Source organism: Sus scrofa, chromosome 10 (genome assembly GCF_054392235.1).
Source record: "Sus scrofa isolate SSC_HxYL_T2T_F1_AM1 chromosome 10, Sscrofa_HxYL_maternal_Yorkshire_Landrace_v2.0, whole genome shotgun sequence".
Lineage (NCBI taxonomy): Eukaryota > Metazoa > Chordata > Mammalia > Artiodactyla > Suidae > Sus > Sus scrofa.
This window is the reverse complement of record NC_139392.1, coordinates 22,002,260-22,018,305: the sequence shown is the minus strand read 5'-3', so window position 1 is coordinate 22,018,305 and position 16,046 is coordinate 22,002,260. Positions and strand designations below refer to the sequence as shown.

The 16,046-nt window shown below is 40.3% G+C and overlaps 2 protein-coding genes across 56 annotated transcripts in view; one reads left to right on the top strand and one right to left on the bottom strand.

Annotated features, from left to right (window-relative positions):
• TLR5 (toll like receptor 5) overlaps positions 1 to 2,455 on the top strand; it is an 85,356-nt gene extending 82,901 nt beyond the window's left edge. For all 50 annotated transcript variants that reach the window (XM_084978691.1, XM_084978696.1, XM_084978690.1 and 47 more), the window contains one exon: positions 2,248 to 2,455. The gene's annotated coding sequence lies outside the window, so the exon portion shown is untranslated. The remainder of the gene's footprint in view (positions 1 to 2,247) is intronic.
• LOC110258817 (uncharacterized) overlaps positions 1 to 16,046 on the bottom strand; it is a 270,157-nt gene that overhangs the window by 62,896 nt on the left and 191,215 nt on the right. The gene's annotated exons all lie outside the window — the stretch shown is intronic.

The window sequence follows — 16,046 nt, the reverse complement described above, 5'->3', positions numbered from 1 at the left end:
CAAGCCCTCCAGAGGATTCGGCCTTAAACTCAAGTTTGAGAACCACCTCTTCCAGGCTATGTATGTACTGACTTAATTGCTCTCCTGTTTGGAATGGTACTAGTTATACACCATTCTTGACAGAACTGGGAAAATAGTCTTCCAAGTCATTTTCTGTTTTGTGGTTCAGATGATGGATTGGCTGAAAAATTCTGCAGAAACCCATGTATATTTGTGCACTGGCTTTTTTTTTTTTTTTTTTTTTTTTGGTTTTTTTTTGTCTTTTAGGGCCGCAACCAGAGCATATGGAGATTCCCAGACTAGGGGTCCAATTAGAGATGCAACCGGCAGCCTACACCATGGCCCCAGCAACACCAGATCTGAGCCTTGTCTTTGACCTACATCACAGCTCACAGCAATGCTGGATCCTCAACCCACTGAGCAACGCCAGGAATGGAGCCTGCATCCTTGTGGATGCTAGTCCAGTTCACTAACCGCTGAGCCATGATGGGAACTCTGCACTGGCTGTTTTTTTAATACCACCTTCCATAATAGCCCCAAACTAGAAACATCCTAACATGTATCCACAGAAGACAAGCAAATTATGGCACAAAGAGCCAAAAGACAGGCAAAATAATACTGTCAGGACTGCATTCTAGGTGGCACAAAAATGATGATCACACACTTCCCTGCTTCTTGGGGCAGGGAAATGGGTGTGGCCAAGAGGCAGTTTTTTCTTGAGCAGGTGTATTCTAAGTGTATCTATGCATACATCCTGGGTACTCTTTTGTACATATAGCTCACAATAAAAAAAAAAAAAAAGAAGGGAAAACTAGCAAGATGAGAGAGAGTAAAAATAAAGTTAAAAATAAGCCACAACCTGAGAGAATCTATTTGTATTATTTATCACCAAGATTAACATCCAGAATATATAAACAACTACATACTTTTTTTTTGTCCTTTTAGGGCCGCACTAGTGGCATATGGAGGTTCTTAGACTGGGGGTCCAATCGGAGCTATTGCTGCCAGCCTACACCAGAGCCACAGCAACACCAGACCCGAGCCATGTCTGCCACCTACACCACAGCTCAGATCCTCAACCCACTGAGTGAGGCCAGAGATTGAACCCACAACCTCATGGCTCCTAGTTGGATCTGCTTCCACTGTGCCACGACGGGAACTCCAACTACGTACTTTTAAAATGAAAGACAACATGTTGGAAAACATGTTGAAAAAAAACTGACCAAAGCATCTGAGCAGGTGTTTCATTAAGGATCAGGGGAAAGGAAACGAATATGAAACCCTATCAATAGGAGAATTCCCACCTCAGACAATCCTTTGCAAACCTCAGAAGTTCTATAGTATTAAAAGAATACATACCAATCTCAACTATTTGGATATCCCCCTAATTTTCCCTGTTGGCAGTAAGAAAAGGGCCATTCAATCGGCCTTCCCCAAACCAAACATGCTCCTAGGTGACTAGGTGACATGCCTCTGGTAGCAGATTTCGAATGCAGCTTTCTAGCCCAAAGGGAGAACTCCCGGGACACCCCAATCACGTCCACACACAATACTTTCACTGCCTCACATCACTGAACAGAGCAGGACCCTGTGCGGTCCTCCCAGGTACAAAAGCCCTGCTGTGTCCCCCATGTCTTTTTGTAGAAAAAGGCTTTAGTCCTCTAGACCTTCCTAAGTTCCAAAGGGCAGATTCAAGCAGTTACCAGCTACAAAAGGGAGGGAACGCAGAAACAAAGGAAAAGCAAACCCAACATAATCCTTTCCATGATTGTTATCTTAAAATAAGGCCTTGATTTAAGACCCCAAACTGGAGAGGTCATGTCCTGTGGCTTCCATCAGCTGGCCCCAAGCCAACGTGAAACTGATGATAATGGGAAGGTTAAGAACTAAAACTCCTAGGAGTTCCCCTTGTGGCCCAGCAGGTTAAAGACCTGACCAGTAATTCATGAGGATGTGGGTTTGATCCTTGGCCTCGCTCAGTGGGTTAAGTATCCAGTGTTTCTGTGGCTGTGGTGTAGGTCGGCAGCTGCAGCTCTGATTTGACCCCTAGCCTGGAAACTTCGGTATGCCGTGGGTGTGGCCCTAAAAAAAAAAAAACAAAAAAAAACCAAAAACCAAAAAACTAAAACTTCTGAACACTCATGAAAGCTCTAAGTGAATAATAAAATGCCTCGACCATTGCTTTTGCTCTCTTCTGAAAAGAAGTGAAAGGATCACAAGGCCATGATTTACCACTTTGCTTTGCAGGAACACAGCGATCAATCACAATCACCGTGACACGTCCAGTCACAAGATGGTACCATGAAGTCTGTGACCAAGGTCACGTAGGAAAGGTGAAATTACAAAGATACCCCCTCCTCACTTTTTTGCTTTTAAAAACCTTGTGCCCTGGCCAGCCAGCATGATGGAGACAAGGCCAGGTCTCCTCGACTAATAAAATTTTCTCCACTCCAAACTCTGATGTTTTGGTTTGTTTGTCCTCTACGCCCAGCATAAGAACTTGGGTTTGATACACTCACTTTTTTCTTTCATTTAATTTTAGGAAGACGATCAAATGCTTCGACCATTTGTACACCAACAGTCACACATGTTAAAGGACTTTGGGGACCTGCTTGAATCCAGCTTATGGAAACTGAAAAATGATGTTGCTCTTATAGTGAAAAAGAAGAGAGAATGTTTACTGCATGTGGAATAATGAGGATACACTAACTGAAAACATTTGAGCCTTGAGTTGTGAAGCATTATTTGTGCAGCTAACGAGGTTCATTAACTGGCTATCAGAGTTGAATCATGGACCCAACATAGCCCATTTCCTACTCACTCAACCTATGACACCATTTTAAAGCAAAACCCTTCTGCTTTAGTTTGATTAAAAATCATGTAAAAAGGAATCCCCATCCAGGATGAAGGTGAGGTGGGAAATGAGAGAGGTGAATGGTTAGCACTCTGAGCTCTGGGATCTACTGCCTGGGGTTGAATCCATCACTAATCAATTGTGTGGTTTGGGGCAAGCGACTTCCCCTCTCTAAGCCTCTTTCCTCATCTGTTACGTGGGAATGGTAACAGTACCTACTGCAGATGGTTAACGAATATAAAAGAATATAAAGCACTTAGAATGTGCCTGGCACACAGAAGTAACTGATAAGCATTTGCCATTACTATTTTCAAGATGAACAGTTTTAAATGTCAAATAAAATAATAAATCTGCTGCCAGACCTGGACAACAGGTTATTTCATGCCCCTAATTTCGTACTCTTCCTCTGAATAAATCTGATATTCTACATCCATTTATTTGGTTATCTGGTTCCATGCAAAAGGCCTCATGTGGCAAAGATAAAGATTTATTATGAAATCTGCCAGGAATTAGTTAACCTCAGAGCGATCTTGATTGCACAAAGAACTGATTGATGAGTCTTAGTTAAGGACTCAGAGGCACTGAGTTTTATGGGGAAGGGCTTCAAAAGAAAACTTCTGTGGCCTCAGAGAGACTAACAGGAACAACAGCAGCAATAACAGAGACTCATCGAGTGCTTACTGTGTGCCAGGCACTAAGCTAAGTGCTCAACATTTTAGCTCATTTCATTTTTACCATAATTCTATGAGTTTGGCCCTATTAACTTCCCCCCTTTTGAGGCTTTAAAGGTTAAATAAATGAAACTTGTCCAGGCCACTGTGAGTAAGAAGTGGGCTGACAGGGACTGCATTCCTGACCAAAGACCAGGGACCTTAATCTAACTGTCCCAGGTAGCAAAGTTAGATGATTTGTATTAGAAACCAGGAAGGAGGAAATAGAGGGGACAAGCCTAGTACTTGCTCCCTAAAATATAAAGTCAGAGAAATCACTGTGATAACACTGAAACTCTACTGGCAGGAGAGGCTATCACAGAATTACTCATTAATTTTCCTAACAACTGTATTAGATTATTTACTATATGAGACTATTTTATATCCTTTTTATAGTTGAGGAAACTGAAGCATAGAGAGGTTTAAGCAAAAGTCACAAAGTTAGGAGTTCCTGTCATGACACAGCAGAAATAAATCTGTCTGGGAACCATGAGGATATGGGTTCAATCCCTGGCCTTGTTCAGTGGGTTAAGGATCTGGCATTGCAGTGAGCTCTGGTGTAGGTCACAGATGCAGCTCGGATCCTACGTTGCTGTGGCAGTGGTGTAGGCCAGCAGCTGTAGTTCTGATTGGATTCGTAGCCTGGGAACCTCCATATGCTGGGGGTGTGGCCCTAAAAAACAAACAAACAAAAAGTTACAAAGTTAGGCAGTGGCTGAGCCAGAACCACATGCCCACAGCAAGCTCAAGTCCACATTTTTACCAATCCTAGGTTTCCTGTTTGTCTATTCATACCCTAAACTGATCTTTACCAATCAAATACACTAAACTTTGCTTTAAAAAAAAAACAAAGACTCAATTTCTCAAAGAAAAACAAACCTCTCAAAGAATTCTAACTTTAAGAAGTAACTTTAAAAGAAATCTATAAACAAGTAGGACATTATGTTTACATTCATGTCAAATGAGAACACTGCTTGCTTAAAAACCCAGGTAGAAATCTGAAAAAGAGGCAAGATGCAAAAATATCTTATCTTTGCATCGTGATTAAAACTGCACAAAACTCCCCTATTATTTATTAGGAATGATGGTGATTAAACTTATACTATAATTCACAAGGGGGGGGGACAGTATCTGCATAGTTCTCTAAAATTTACAGCCTAAGTTATTGAATGTTTTTGGGTGACAGGTCTTTTTAACAACCTATCAAAACTCACCCTCCCCAGAAAAATGTACATGTGCACACACTTTATAAACAATATCAGGATGATGACAGACTCCAATGAGATCCAGGATCACAGGTCACTGCTTTAAAGTGACCCTGGAGTATGAGTATAGAACAGACAAATATCAATCAGCCCCCTGTCTTAATATTAAAAGAACCCCATTCAGAATTACTGAATCATACTGAAGAAAAAAATCCAGAGAGAGACATACCATAAAAAAATTGAAAGATACCAATATTTTCAATCCTTCTTTTAACAGGATCATTTATCACTACTAAATAATTTTTTTAGAAGTGCACTTGCGTTTTTGTTTTATTTTATTTATTTACTTTGGTCTTTTTGTCTTTTAGGGCCATGGCATATGGACGTTCCCAGGCTAGGGGTGGTCCAATTGGAGCTGTAGCCACTGGCCTACGCCACAGCCACAGAACTATGGGATCCGAGCCGAGTCTGTGACCTACACCACAGCTCATGGCAACACCGGATCCTTAACCCTGTCAGTGAGGCCAGGGATTGAACCTGAATCCTCATGGATGCTAGTCAGGTTCATTAACTGGTGAGCCATGACAGGAACTCCACTACGTAAATAATTTATGCAAATTTATTTCTAAAACACATAAGCTTTAAAAAGAATATACTGGGAGTTCCCATTATGGCTCAGGGGAAACAAATCTGACAAGTATTTGTGGGAACACAGGTTTGATCCCTGGCCTCGCTCAGAGGGTTAAGGATCCCTCATTGCTGTGAGCTGTAGTGTAGGTCGCAGATGTGGCTCAGATCCTGCATTGCTGTGGCTGTGGTGTAGGCTGACAGCTACAGGTCCAATTCAACCCCATCCTGGCAACCTCCATATGCCACAGGTTTGGCCTTAAAAAAGACAAAAAAATTTTTTTTTAAATATACTGTAATGGCACACCACTTCAAAGCTTAAGACGATGTAAAACTTCCGATCATCCTTAAGTCCCATGTGAAATACCTGGTCCTTTCAACTGAGTACAAATTCTGATATTTGGCTTGCTCTTATCAGGACTAAGACCTTGGCTATATCCTTGATTAAAAAATGTCAACGTAAATGATGAGGCATCGATCTGAGGAAAAGAAAGCAAAGGGTTTATTAATTTTTTTTTGTCTTTTCTTGGGCCTCTCCTGCGGCATATGGAGGTTCCCAGGCTAGGGGTCTAATCGGAGCTGTAGCCACCGGCCTATGCCTGAGCCACAGCAACACGGTATCCAAGCCACGTCTGTGACCTACATCACAGCTCATGGCAACACCGGATCCTTAACCCACTGAGCAAGGCCTGGGATCGAACCCACAACCTCATGGTTCCTAGTCGGATTCGTTAACCACTGCACCATGACGGGAACTCCACAAATGGTTTATTAAATATACACATCATTTTCTCCTTGAACATAACAGAACCCACTATTGTAACATTTTCAATAGATTAAAAAAATATGCTATCTGCCAGAATATCCTGTCATTCTTTATTTAAGCATGCAGCAAACAATAATTCTTTGAAGAAATACGAGTTTTGCTGGTATAAAATTAGGAGGACAGAGCTAATGAGGAATAGAGCTGATATAAAGATGAGTCTTAGTTTGTGGCTTAAAGAATATCATTAATATAGACAGTTTCAGAGGAAATGCTATATAGGTAGTTTTTATTTTAGAGTAGAATATGGTACTCTGGCTTTAGATATCTGTTTGAGCCGAAAAGACAAAAATACTAAGCAATGGCAAGATGTGCCTCAGTTATAGACATAAAATTGCTCAACTTAGAAGGGTAAAAATTTGATTCAAAAACTAAATTATAAAAGATTTATCCAAGCATCTGTCACAATCACTAAATTTGTTTTATGTTATTTTATTTTTTTTGGCTGTGTCCACAGCATGTGGAAGTTTTGGGACCAGAGACTGGACCTGTGCCATAGTAGCAACCAGTCACAGTAGTGACAATGCCAGATCCTTAACCTGGTGAGCCACCAGGGAACACACATATATAAAGAGATCTAATAACAATATGAAATGTAATTAAAAGTGCAAGACTAGTTTAGAGGAGAGCATTATAAAATTTACCGAGGAGGAGGCCAGGGTTTTGAATTATGCACACATGCGCACATACACACAGGCACATGTGCACACAATCTAATAGAGAACTTTATTACATAGAAAAGTTAGGGGAGTACCAGAAAGGAGAAACCATTATTTAAAGACCAAAGCAGACAAAGATGCCACAAGAAAATCACAGACAATAACCCTGAGAAACATAAATGAAAAAATACTCAATAAAATATTAGCAAACTAAATTCAATAATGTATTAAAAGGATTATAGACCACAATCGAGTGGGATTTATTTTCAGGCTGGAAGGATTTTTCAACATCCACACATTAGTCAAAGTGATATACCACATCATCAAAACACAGGATAAAAATCCTATCATCTCAAATGCAGAGAAAGCATGTCACAATATTCAATGTCCATTTAGGGTAAAAAGTCTCAAAAGAGTAGGTACGCAGAAGGAATATTCTTCAACATCATAAAGGCCATCTATGACAAACCCACAGCTAACATCATATTCAATGGTGAAAAGCTGACAGCTTCTCTTTGAAGATCAGGAACAAGACAAGGATGCCCATTCTTGTCAATAGTAACATAATACTGGAAGTTCTATCCAGAGCAATTAGGTAAGCAAAAGAAATAAAATGTATCTAGATTGGAAAGGAAGAAGTAAAGCTGTCACTAGTTGCAGATGACATGATTTTTTTTTTTTGTCTTTTTAGGGCCATACCCACAGCATATGTAGGTTCCCAGGCTAGGGATCGAATTGGAGCTGTAGCTGCTGGCCTACAACACAGCCATAGCAACATGGGATCCAAGTAAAGTCTGTGACCTTTACCAGAGCTTGTGGCAAGGCCAGATGCTTAACATACTGAACAAGGCCTGGGATTGAACCTGTGTCCTCATGGATGCTACTCATGAGATTTGTTTCCACTGAGCCAGGACAGGAAACCCGACATGTTCTGTATAGAAAACTTTATAAAGACTCCATCAAAAAATCAGAAATAAATGCATTCAGTAAGCTCATGGAATACAAAATAAATACACAAAAATATGTTGTATTTCCACACACTAATGAACTGTCAGAAATATTATGAAAGCAATCTCATTGGAGTTCCTGTTGTGGCACAAAGGAAAGGACTCTGATTAGGAACCATGAGGTTGTGGGTTCCATCCTTGACATTGCTCAGTGGGTCAGTCATCCAGCATTGCTGTGAGCTGTGGTGTAGGTCACAGACTCAGCTCAGATGCCACATTGCTGTGGCTGTGGCAAAGGCCAGCAGCTACATCTCCGATTTAACCCCTAGCCTGGGAACCTCCATATGCCGTGGGTGTGGACCCCCTGAAAAAAGAGCAATCTCATTTACAATTGCATCAAAAAGAATAAAATACCTAGGAATAAATATATAGCCTATATATCTATAGGTCAAAGAACCACATGCTGAAACCTACGAGACATGAACAGAAGAAACTGAAGAGATCACAAACAAATGGAAAGACAGTCCATGCTCATGGATTGGAAGAACATCATTAAAATGACCATGCTACCCAAGGCAATCTACACATTCAACACAATCCTTCTCAAAATACCAATGGCATATTTCACAGAACCAAAACAGTAAGTCCTAAAATTTGCATGAAACCAGAAATGACTCCATATAGCCAAAGAAATATTTGAAAGAAGAACAAAGCTGGAATAAATTACTAATGCTATAGTAATTAAAACAGTACGGTACTAGGGAGTTCCCACTGTGGCACAGAGGAAATGAATCCTGCTAGTATCCACGAGGATGGGTTTGAATCCTAGCCTTGCTCAGTGGGTTAAGGATCTGGCATTGCTGTGAGCTGTGGTATGGGTTGCAGACACGGCTCAGATCCCACATCACTGTGGCTGTGGTGTAGGCCAACAGTTGCAGCTTTGATTCAACCCCTAGCCTGGGAATTTCCACATGCTGCACCTGTAGCCCTCAAAAGCAAAATGACAACAACAACAAAAACCAAAAGAAAAAAAAATGGAATGATACTGGCATAAAAATATAGATCAACAGAACAGAACAGGACACAGATCTCCAACATAAACCCAAATATACCTGGTCAACTGATTTATGATAAAGGAGCTAAGATATACAATGCGCAAAGGACAGTCCCTTCAATAAACGGTGTTGAAAAAGATCAGACAGTCACATGCAAAACAATGAAATTGGACCACTTCTTACATCAAAATGGATAAAAACTTGAATATAAGACCTGAAACTACAGAACTGCTAGAAAAAAAAACATAGGCAGTAAACTTCTTGATAGAGTCTTTTTTTTTTTTTTTTTTTTTTGCTATTTCTTTGGGGCCGCTCCCACGGCATATGGAGGTTCCCAGGCTAGGGGTCGAATCGGAGCTGTAGCCACTAGCCTACACCAGAGCCACAGCAACGCAGGATCTGAGCCGCGTCTGCAAACTACACCACAGCTCACGGCAACGCCGGATCGTTAACCCACTGAGCAAGGGCAGGGACCGAACCCGCAACCTCATGGTTCCTAGTCAGATTCATTAACCACTGCGCCACGACGGGAACTCCTTGATAGAGTCTTAAAGATGATTTTTCTGAACCTTACATCAAAAACAAAGGCAAAAATAAACAAGTAAGATTCAATCCAAGTAAAATGCACACAGCAAAGGCAGCTATGAGCAAAATGAAAAGTTAACCAATAGGAGAAAATATTATACATCACATATCTGGTAAGTGACTATTTCATACAATATATAAAGAAGCCATACAACTCACTAGCAAAAACCAAACAATCTAATTAAAAAAGGGGCAGCAGATCTAAAGACATTTTTCCAAAGAAGACATAAAAATGGCTACTAGTACATGAAAAGATCCTCTACATCATTCATCATCAGGAAAATGCAAATCAAACCACGCACCTGTCAGAATAGCTGTTATTTTTAAAAAGGCTAAAAACAGACAAATGATGAGGGTGGAGTTCAGGAAGACGCCAGGCATACCAAAATTATAACTACATACAGAGCAATCATCAATGAGAACAACCTGAATACTAGCGGAAAAGAGACAGTGAAAATACTGAAGGAATTAAGAATGAATTATTAAGGAATTAAGAACTGATACGAACAGCAGTGCAGACTACTTTAGAAAGGAACTCAAAAACATAAGGAGGAGCCAAGGAAAATGAGAAAATTCATTGGCAGAGACACAAGCTGAGTTAAAGGCACCCAAGAGCAGAATGAATAATGCAGAGGAACAAATCAGTGACTTGGAAGATAGAATCTTGGAAATCACCCACCCAATCAGGACAGCAGACAGAAAACCAAATGAAAAACCACAAAAGCAATGGAAGAGCTCCATGGGATAAGATAGAGCAGCCCAATCTACACAAAACAGGGATTCCAGAAGGAGAAGAAAATGAGACAGAAAAGATATTTGATGAAATTATGGCTGAAAATGTTCCAAATTAAAGCAAACAGACATCAAGGTACAGGAAGCACAGAGGGCCCCAAACAAGCTGAACCCAAACAGTCCCACACCAAGACATACTATAATAAAAATGGCAAAAGTTAAAGAGAGGAATCGAAAGGCAGCAAGAGGAAAACAAAGAGTTAATTATAAGGGACCCACCATAATGTTATCAGCTCATTCCTCTATAGAAACAATACACGGCAGAAGAGAGTGCCAAGACATACTCAAAGTTCTAAAAGGGAAACATCTGCAGCCTAGACTACTCTACCCAGGAAGAATATCATTTACAATACAAGGAGAACTACAGTTTTTCTCCGATGAACAAAAGCTAAAAGAGTACAGCAATACTAAACCCATTCTCAAAGAAATACTGACAGGGCTTCTCCAAATAAAAAAAGAAGAAGAAATAGGATGGAGGAAATCACAATTGGAAAGCAATCACTTAAATAAGCCAGTATACAGATCTAAAAGGGAGAAAAAAAACCTACTATAAAAGTGATGATAAACACAAGGAATAGCAAAAGGACAAACATGAAGATGTTTAAAAAGGACTTCAAAATCATACAATGTGAGGAAGGAAAGAGAAAATCTAGACTTTTTTTTTTTTTTTTTTAAGAATGTCTTGGAGCCTATATGACTATCAGGCAAGCAGACATAGGTAGGGGTTAACATAACTGAAAAACAGGGCAACCACAAGTCAAAACCAAACAATACAGTCACAAAAACTAAAAAGAAGAGGACACAAGCAGACAATAAAAGGAAATCATCCAATCCAAAAAAGAAAGGAACAAAGAATCAACTGGTAAACAAGGTTTAAAATGGCGACAAATACATACTCATCGGCAATTACTTTAAATGTCAATGGCCTGAATGCTCCAATCAAAAGACACAGAGTGGCAGACTGGATAAAAAAACAAGAGCCTACGATATGCTGCCTACAAGAGACTCACCTTACGGCAAAGGACGCATCTGGTTTGAAAGTGAGTGGTTGGAAAAAGCTATTTCATGCAAATGGAAAAAACAGGAAAGCGGGAGTTGCAATACTCCCATCAGACAAGAGAGACTTTAAAACGTAGGCCCATAAAGAAAAAGAAGGACACCATTTAATGATAATGGAATCCATTCAAGAAGAGGATATTACACTCGTCGATATATATGCCCCTGATATAGGAGCACCCAGATACATACAACAAATACTAACAGACATAGAAGGAGAAAATGATGGGAATACAGTAACAGTAGAAGACTTCCAATACCCCATTCACATCAATGGACAGATCCTCTAGACAGAAGATCAATACGGCAACAGAAATCCTAATGACACAACAGGAAAGTTAGACTTGATTGACATCTTCAGGACATTACATCCAAAAAAATCACAATACACCTTCTTTTCAAGTGCACACGGAACATTTCCAAGGAGTGACGACATACTGGGCCACAAAACTCACCTCAACAAATGTAAGAGCATAGACATTATTGCAAGTATCTTCTCTGACCACAATGGCATGAAACTAGACATCAACCACAGGTAAAGAAATGAGAAAAAAATGACTACCTGGAGACGAAACAACATGCTACAAAAAACCCAGTGGGTCAATGAGGAAATCAAAACGCAAGTTAAAAGACCTCAGGACAAATGATAATGAAAACACAACCCATCAAAATCTACAGGATGCCACAAAAGCAGTTCTTAGAGGGAAGTTCATAGCAATATAGGCCTTCCTCAAAAAAGAAGAAAGATCTCAAATTGAAAACTTAACCCACCACATAAATGAATTAGAAAAAGAACAACAAACAAAACCTAAAGTCAGCAGAAGCATGGAAATCATAAAGATCAGAGAGAAAATCAACACAAGAGAGAGTCAAAACACAATAGAAAAAAATCAGTGAAAAAAATCTCTGAAAGGGTAAACCAAATTGACAAACACCTGGCCAAGCTCACCAAGAAGAGAACAGCAAGAACTCAAACAAAATAAGAAAAAGGAGAAATCTCAAAGGATACTGCAGAAATCCAAAACCATAAGAGAATACTATCAATTGTACGCCAACAAACTGGACACCCTCCAAGAAATGGAAAACTTTCTAGAGGCTTACAGTCCGCCAACACTCAATCAAGAAGAAACAGATCAACTGAACAGACCCCATCACTAGAAATGAAATGGAGTATGTCATAAAAACACTCCCTACCAAAGAAAGTCCACGACCAGATGGCTTCACGGGCAAATTCTACCAAACACACACAGAACCTATACCCATCCTCCTTAAACTTTTCCAAAAGGCTGAAGAAGGAACACTCCCAAAGACATTCCAGGAAGCCACCATCACCCTAACACCCAAACCAAGAAACTACCAAGAAAGAAAATTACAGGCCAATATCTTTGATGAATATAGATGCAAACATTTTCATCAAAATTTTAGCCAACTGAATCCAACAGCATATACAAAAGATCGCACACCATGACTGGGTAGGAGTCATTCCAGGTTCACAGGATGGTTCAACACATACAAATCAATGACATACACCACATTAACAAAAGAAAAGTCAAAAAACCATAGGATCATCCCAATAGATGCCGAAAAAGCATTTGACAAAGTCCAACACCCATTCCTGATAAAAATTCTTACCAAGCCTTAACATAATCAAAGCCATTTACGACAAGCCCACAGCCAACACAATACTCAATGGGAAAAGCTGAAAGTCTTCCCACTCAAGTCTGGACCAAGACAAGGATGCCCACTCTCACCACTTTTATTCAACATAGTATTGGAAGTCCTAGCCACAGCAATTAGACAAACAAAAGAAGTGAAACGTATCCAGATTCGAAGAGAAGAGCTAAACCTGTCACTCTACATAGATGACATGATACTATATATGGAAAACCCTAAGGAGTCCACACAAAAACCAGTCAAACTGCTCAACAAATTCAGCAAAGCAGCAGAATACAAGATTAACACTCACTCAGAAATCACTTGCATTTCTGGATATTACCATGAAATATTAGAAAAGGAAAATAAAAATACAATACCATTTAAAATCACACACACACCCAAAATTAATAAGTCTAGGAATAAATCTGACTAAGGAGGTGAAAGACTTACATGCTGAGAACTATCAAACATTCATCAAAGAAATAAAAAGAGGATTCAAAGAAATAGAAAGATATTCCATGCTTCTAAATGGGAAGAAGTAATATCATTAAAATGGCCATACTACCCAAAGCAATCTACTGATTCAACCCAATCCCTCTCAAAATACCCATGACATTTTCCACAGAACTACCACAAACAATCCAAAAATTTATGTGGAACTATAAAAGACCCAGAATTCCCAACGCAATCTGGAGTAACAAAAACCAAGCTGGAGGCATGACTCTCCCAGACTTCAGACCTTACAAAGCTCCAGTCATCAAGACAGTGTAGTACAGGTCCAAAAACAGACATACAGACCAGTGGAGCAATGGAGAACCCAGAAATGAACCCAGACACCTATGGTCAATTACTCTTCAACAAAGGAGGCAAGAGTATTAAAGGGGAAACAGATAGGCTCTTTACCAAGTGGTGCTGGCAAAACTAGACAGCTGCATGTACATCAGTGAAACTAGAACACACCTTCACACCATGAATAAAGGTCAACTCCAAATGATTTAAAGACTTAAACATAAGACAAGACACCATCAAACTCCGAGAATAGAACATAGACAAAACATTCTGTGACAACAACCCGACAAATGTTTTCTCAGGTCAGCCTCCTAAGGCAACAGAAATAAAACCAAAAAGAAACCAGCTGGACCTAATCAAACTGAAAAGAGTTTTGCACAGCAAAGGAAACCATAAAAGAAACAAAAAGACAATCTACAGAATGGGAGAAAATCGTTGCAAACCACGCAGCCAACAAGGGCTTAATCTCCAAAATATACAAACTATTCATATAACTCAACAGCCAAAAAAACCCAAACAACCCAACTGAAAAATGGGCAGAAGACCTGAAGAGACATTTCTCCAAAGAAGACATCTGGATGGTCAACGGGCACAAGAAAAAATGCTCGACATCACTACATATTAGACAAATGCAGATCAAAACTACAATGGGGGGGGAGCTACAATGAGGTACCACTTCACACCAGTCAGAATGTCTATCATTAATAAGTCTACAAATAACAAATGCTGGAGAGGGTGTAGAAAAAAGGGAACCCTCCTATCCTGCTGGTGGGAATGTAAATTTATACAACCACTATGGAAAACAGTATGGAAGACACCTCAGAAAACTAAATCTAGAACTACCACATGATCCAGAAGTTCCATTCCTGGGCAGATATCAAGACAAAACTTTCATTGAAAAAGATATATGCGGAGTTCCCATCATGGCTCAGTGGTTAATGAATCCGACTAGGAACCATGAGGTTGCAGGTTTGATCCATGGCCTCGCTCAGTGGGTTAAGGATCTGGCATTGCCGGAGCTGTGGTGTAGGTCTCAGAAGCAGCTTGGATCCTGAGTTGCTGTGGCTGTGGTGTAGGCTGGCAGCTACAACTCTGATTGGACCCCAAGCCTGGGAACCTCCATATGCCACAGGAGCGGCCCTAGAAAAAGACACACACACACACATCCCTGTGTTCACTGCAGCACCATTCACAATAGCCAAGACATGGAAACAACCTAAATGTTCATCGACAGATGAATGGATTGGGAATGTGGTACATACACACAATGGAATCCTACTCAGCCATAAAAAAGAACAAAAGAATGCCATTTGCAGCAAAATCGAAAGAACCAGTGACTCTCACACTAAGTGAAGTAAGTCAGAAAGAGAAAGACAAATACCATATGATATCACTTATATCTGGAATCTAACATACGGCACAAATGAACCTTTCCACAGAAAAGAAACAAACTCATGCACTTGGAGAACAGACTTGTGGTTGCCGAGGGGGACGGAATGGGATGGACTGGGCACTTGGGGTTAGCAGATGCAAACTGTTGCATTTGGAGCGACCAAGCAATGAGATCCCGCTGTATAGCACAGGGAACTATATCTAATTACTGGTGATGGCACATGATGGAGGAGAATATAAGAAAAGAAATGTGTATATTATATATGACTGGGTCACTTTGCTGTACAGCAGAAATTGCAAGGACATTCTAAATCAACTATAATTTAAAAATTAAAAAAAAATTAAACAGTGACTTTCATACGTTAAAAATTACAACTATATGTACAATTTAATTAATCGAAACTTTTTTTTTTGGTCTTTTTTCTTTTTAGGGCCACACCCACAGCATATGGAGGTTCCCAGGCTAGGGGTCTAATCGGAGCTGTAGCTGCCGGCCTACACCACAGCCACAGTACCGCCAGATCCGAGCTACATCTGCGACCTACATCACAGCTCATGGCAATGCCGGATCCTTAACCCACTGTGCAAGGCCAAGGATTGAACCTGCAACCTCATGGTTCCTAGTCAGATTCGTTTCCTCTATGTCACGACGGGAAATCCTTAATTTAAACTTTTCTTTACCAAGCATCTGTTATCTCCAAAATGTTTTAAATATTAATGTAGGGAGTTCCCGTCGTGGCGCAGTGGTTAGTGAATCTGACTAGGAACCATGAGGTTGCGGATTCGATCCCTGGCCTTGCTCAGTGGGTTAAAAGATCCGGAGTTGCCGTGAGTTGTGGTGTTGGTTGCAGACGCGGCTCGGATCCCACGTTGCTGTGGCTCTGGCGTAGGCCGGT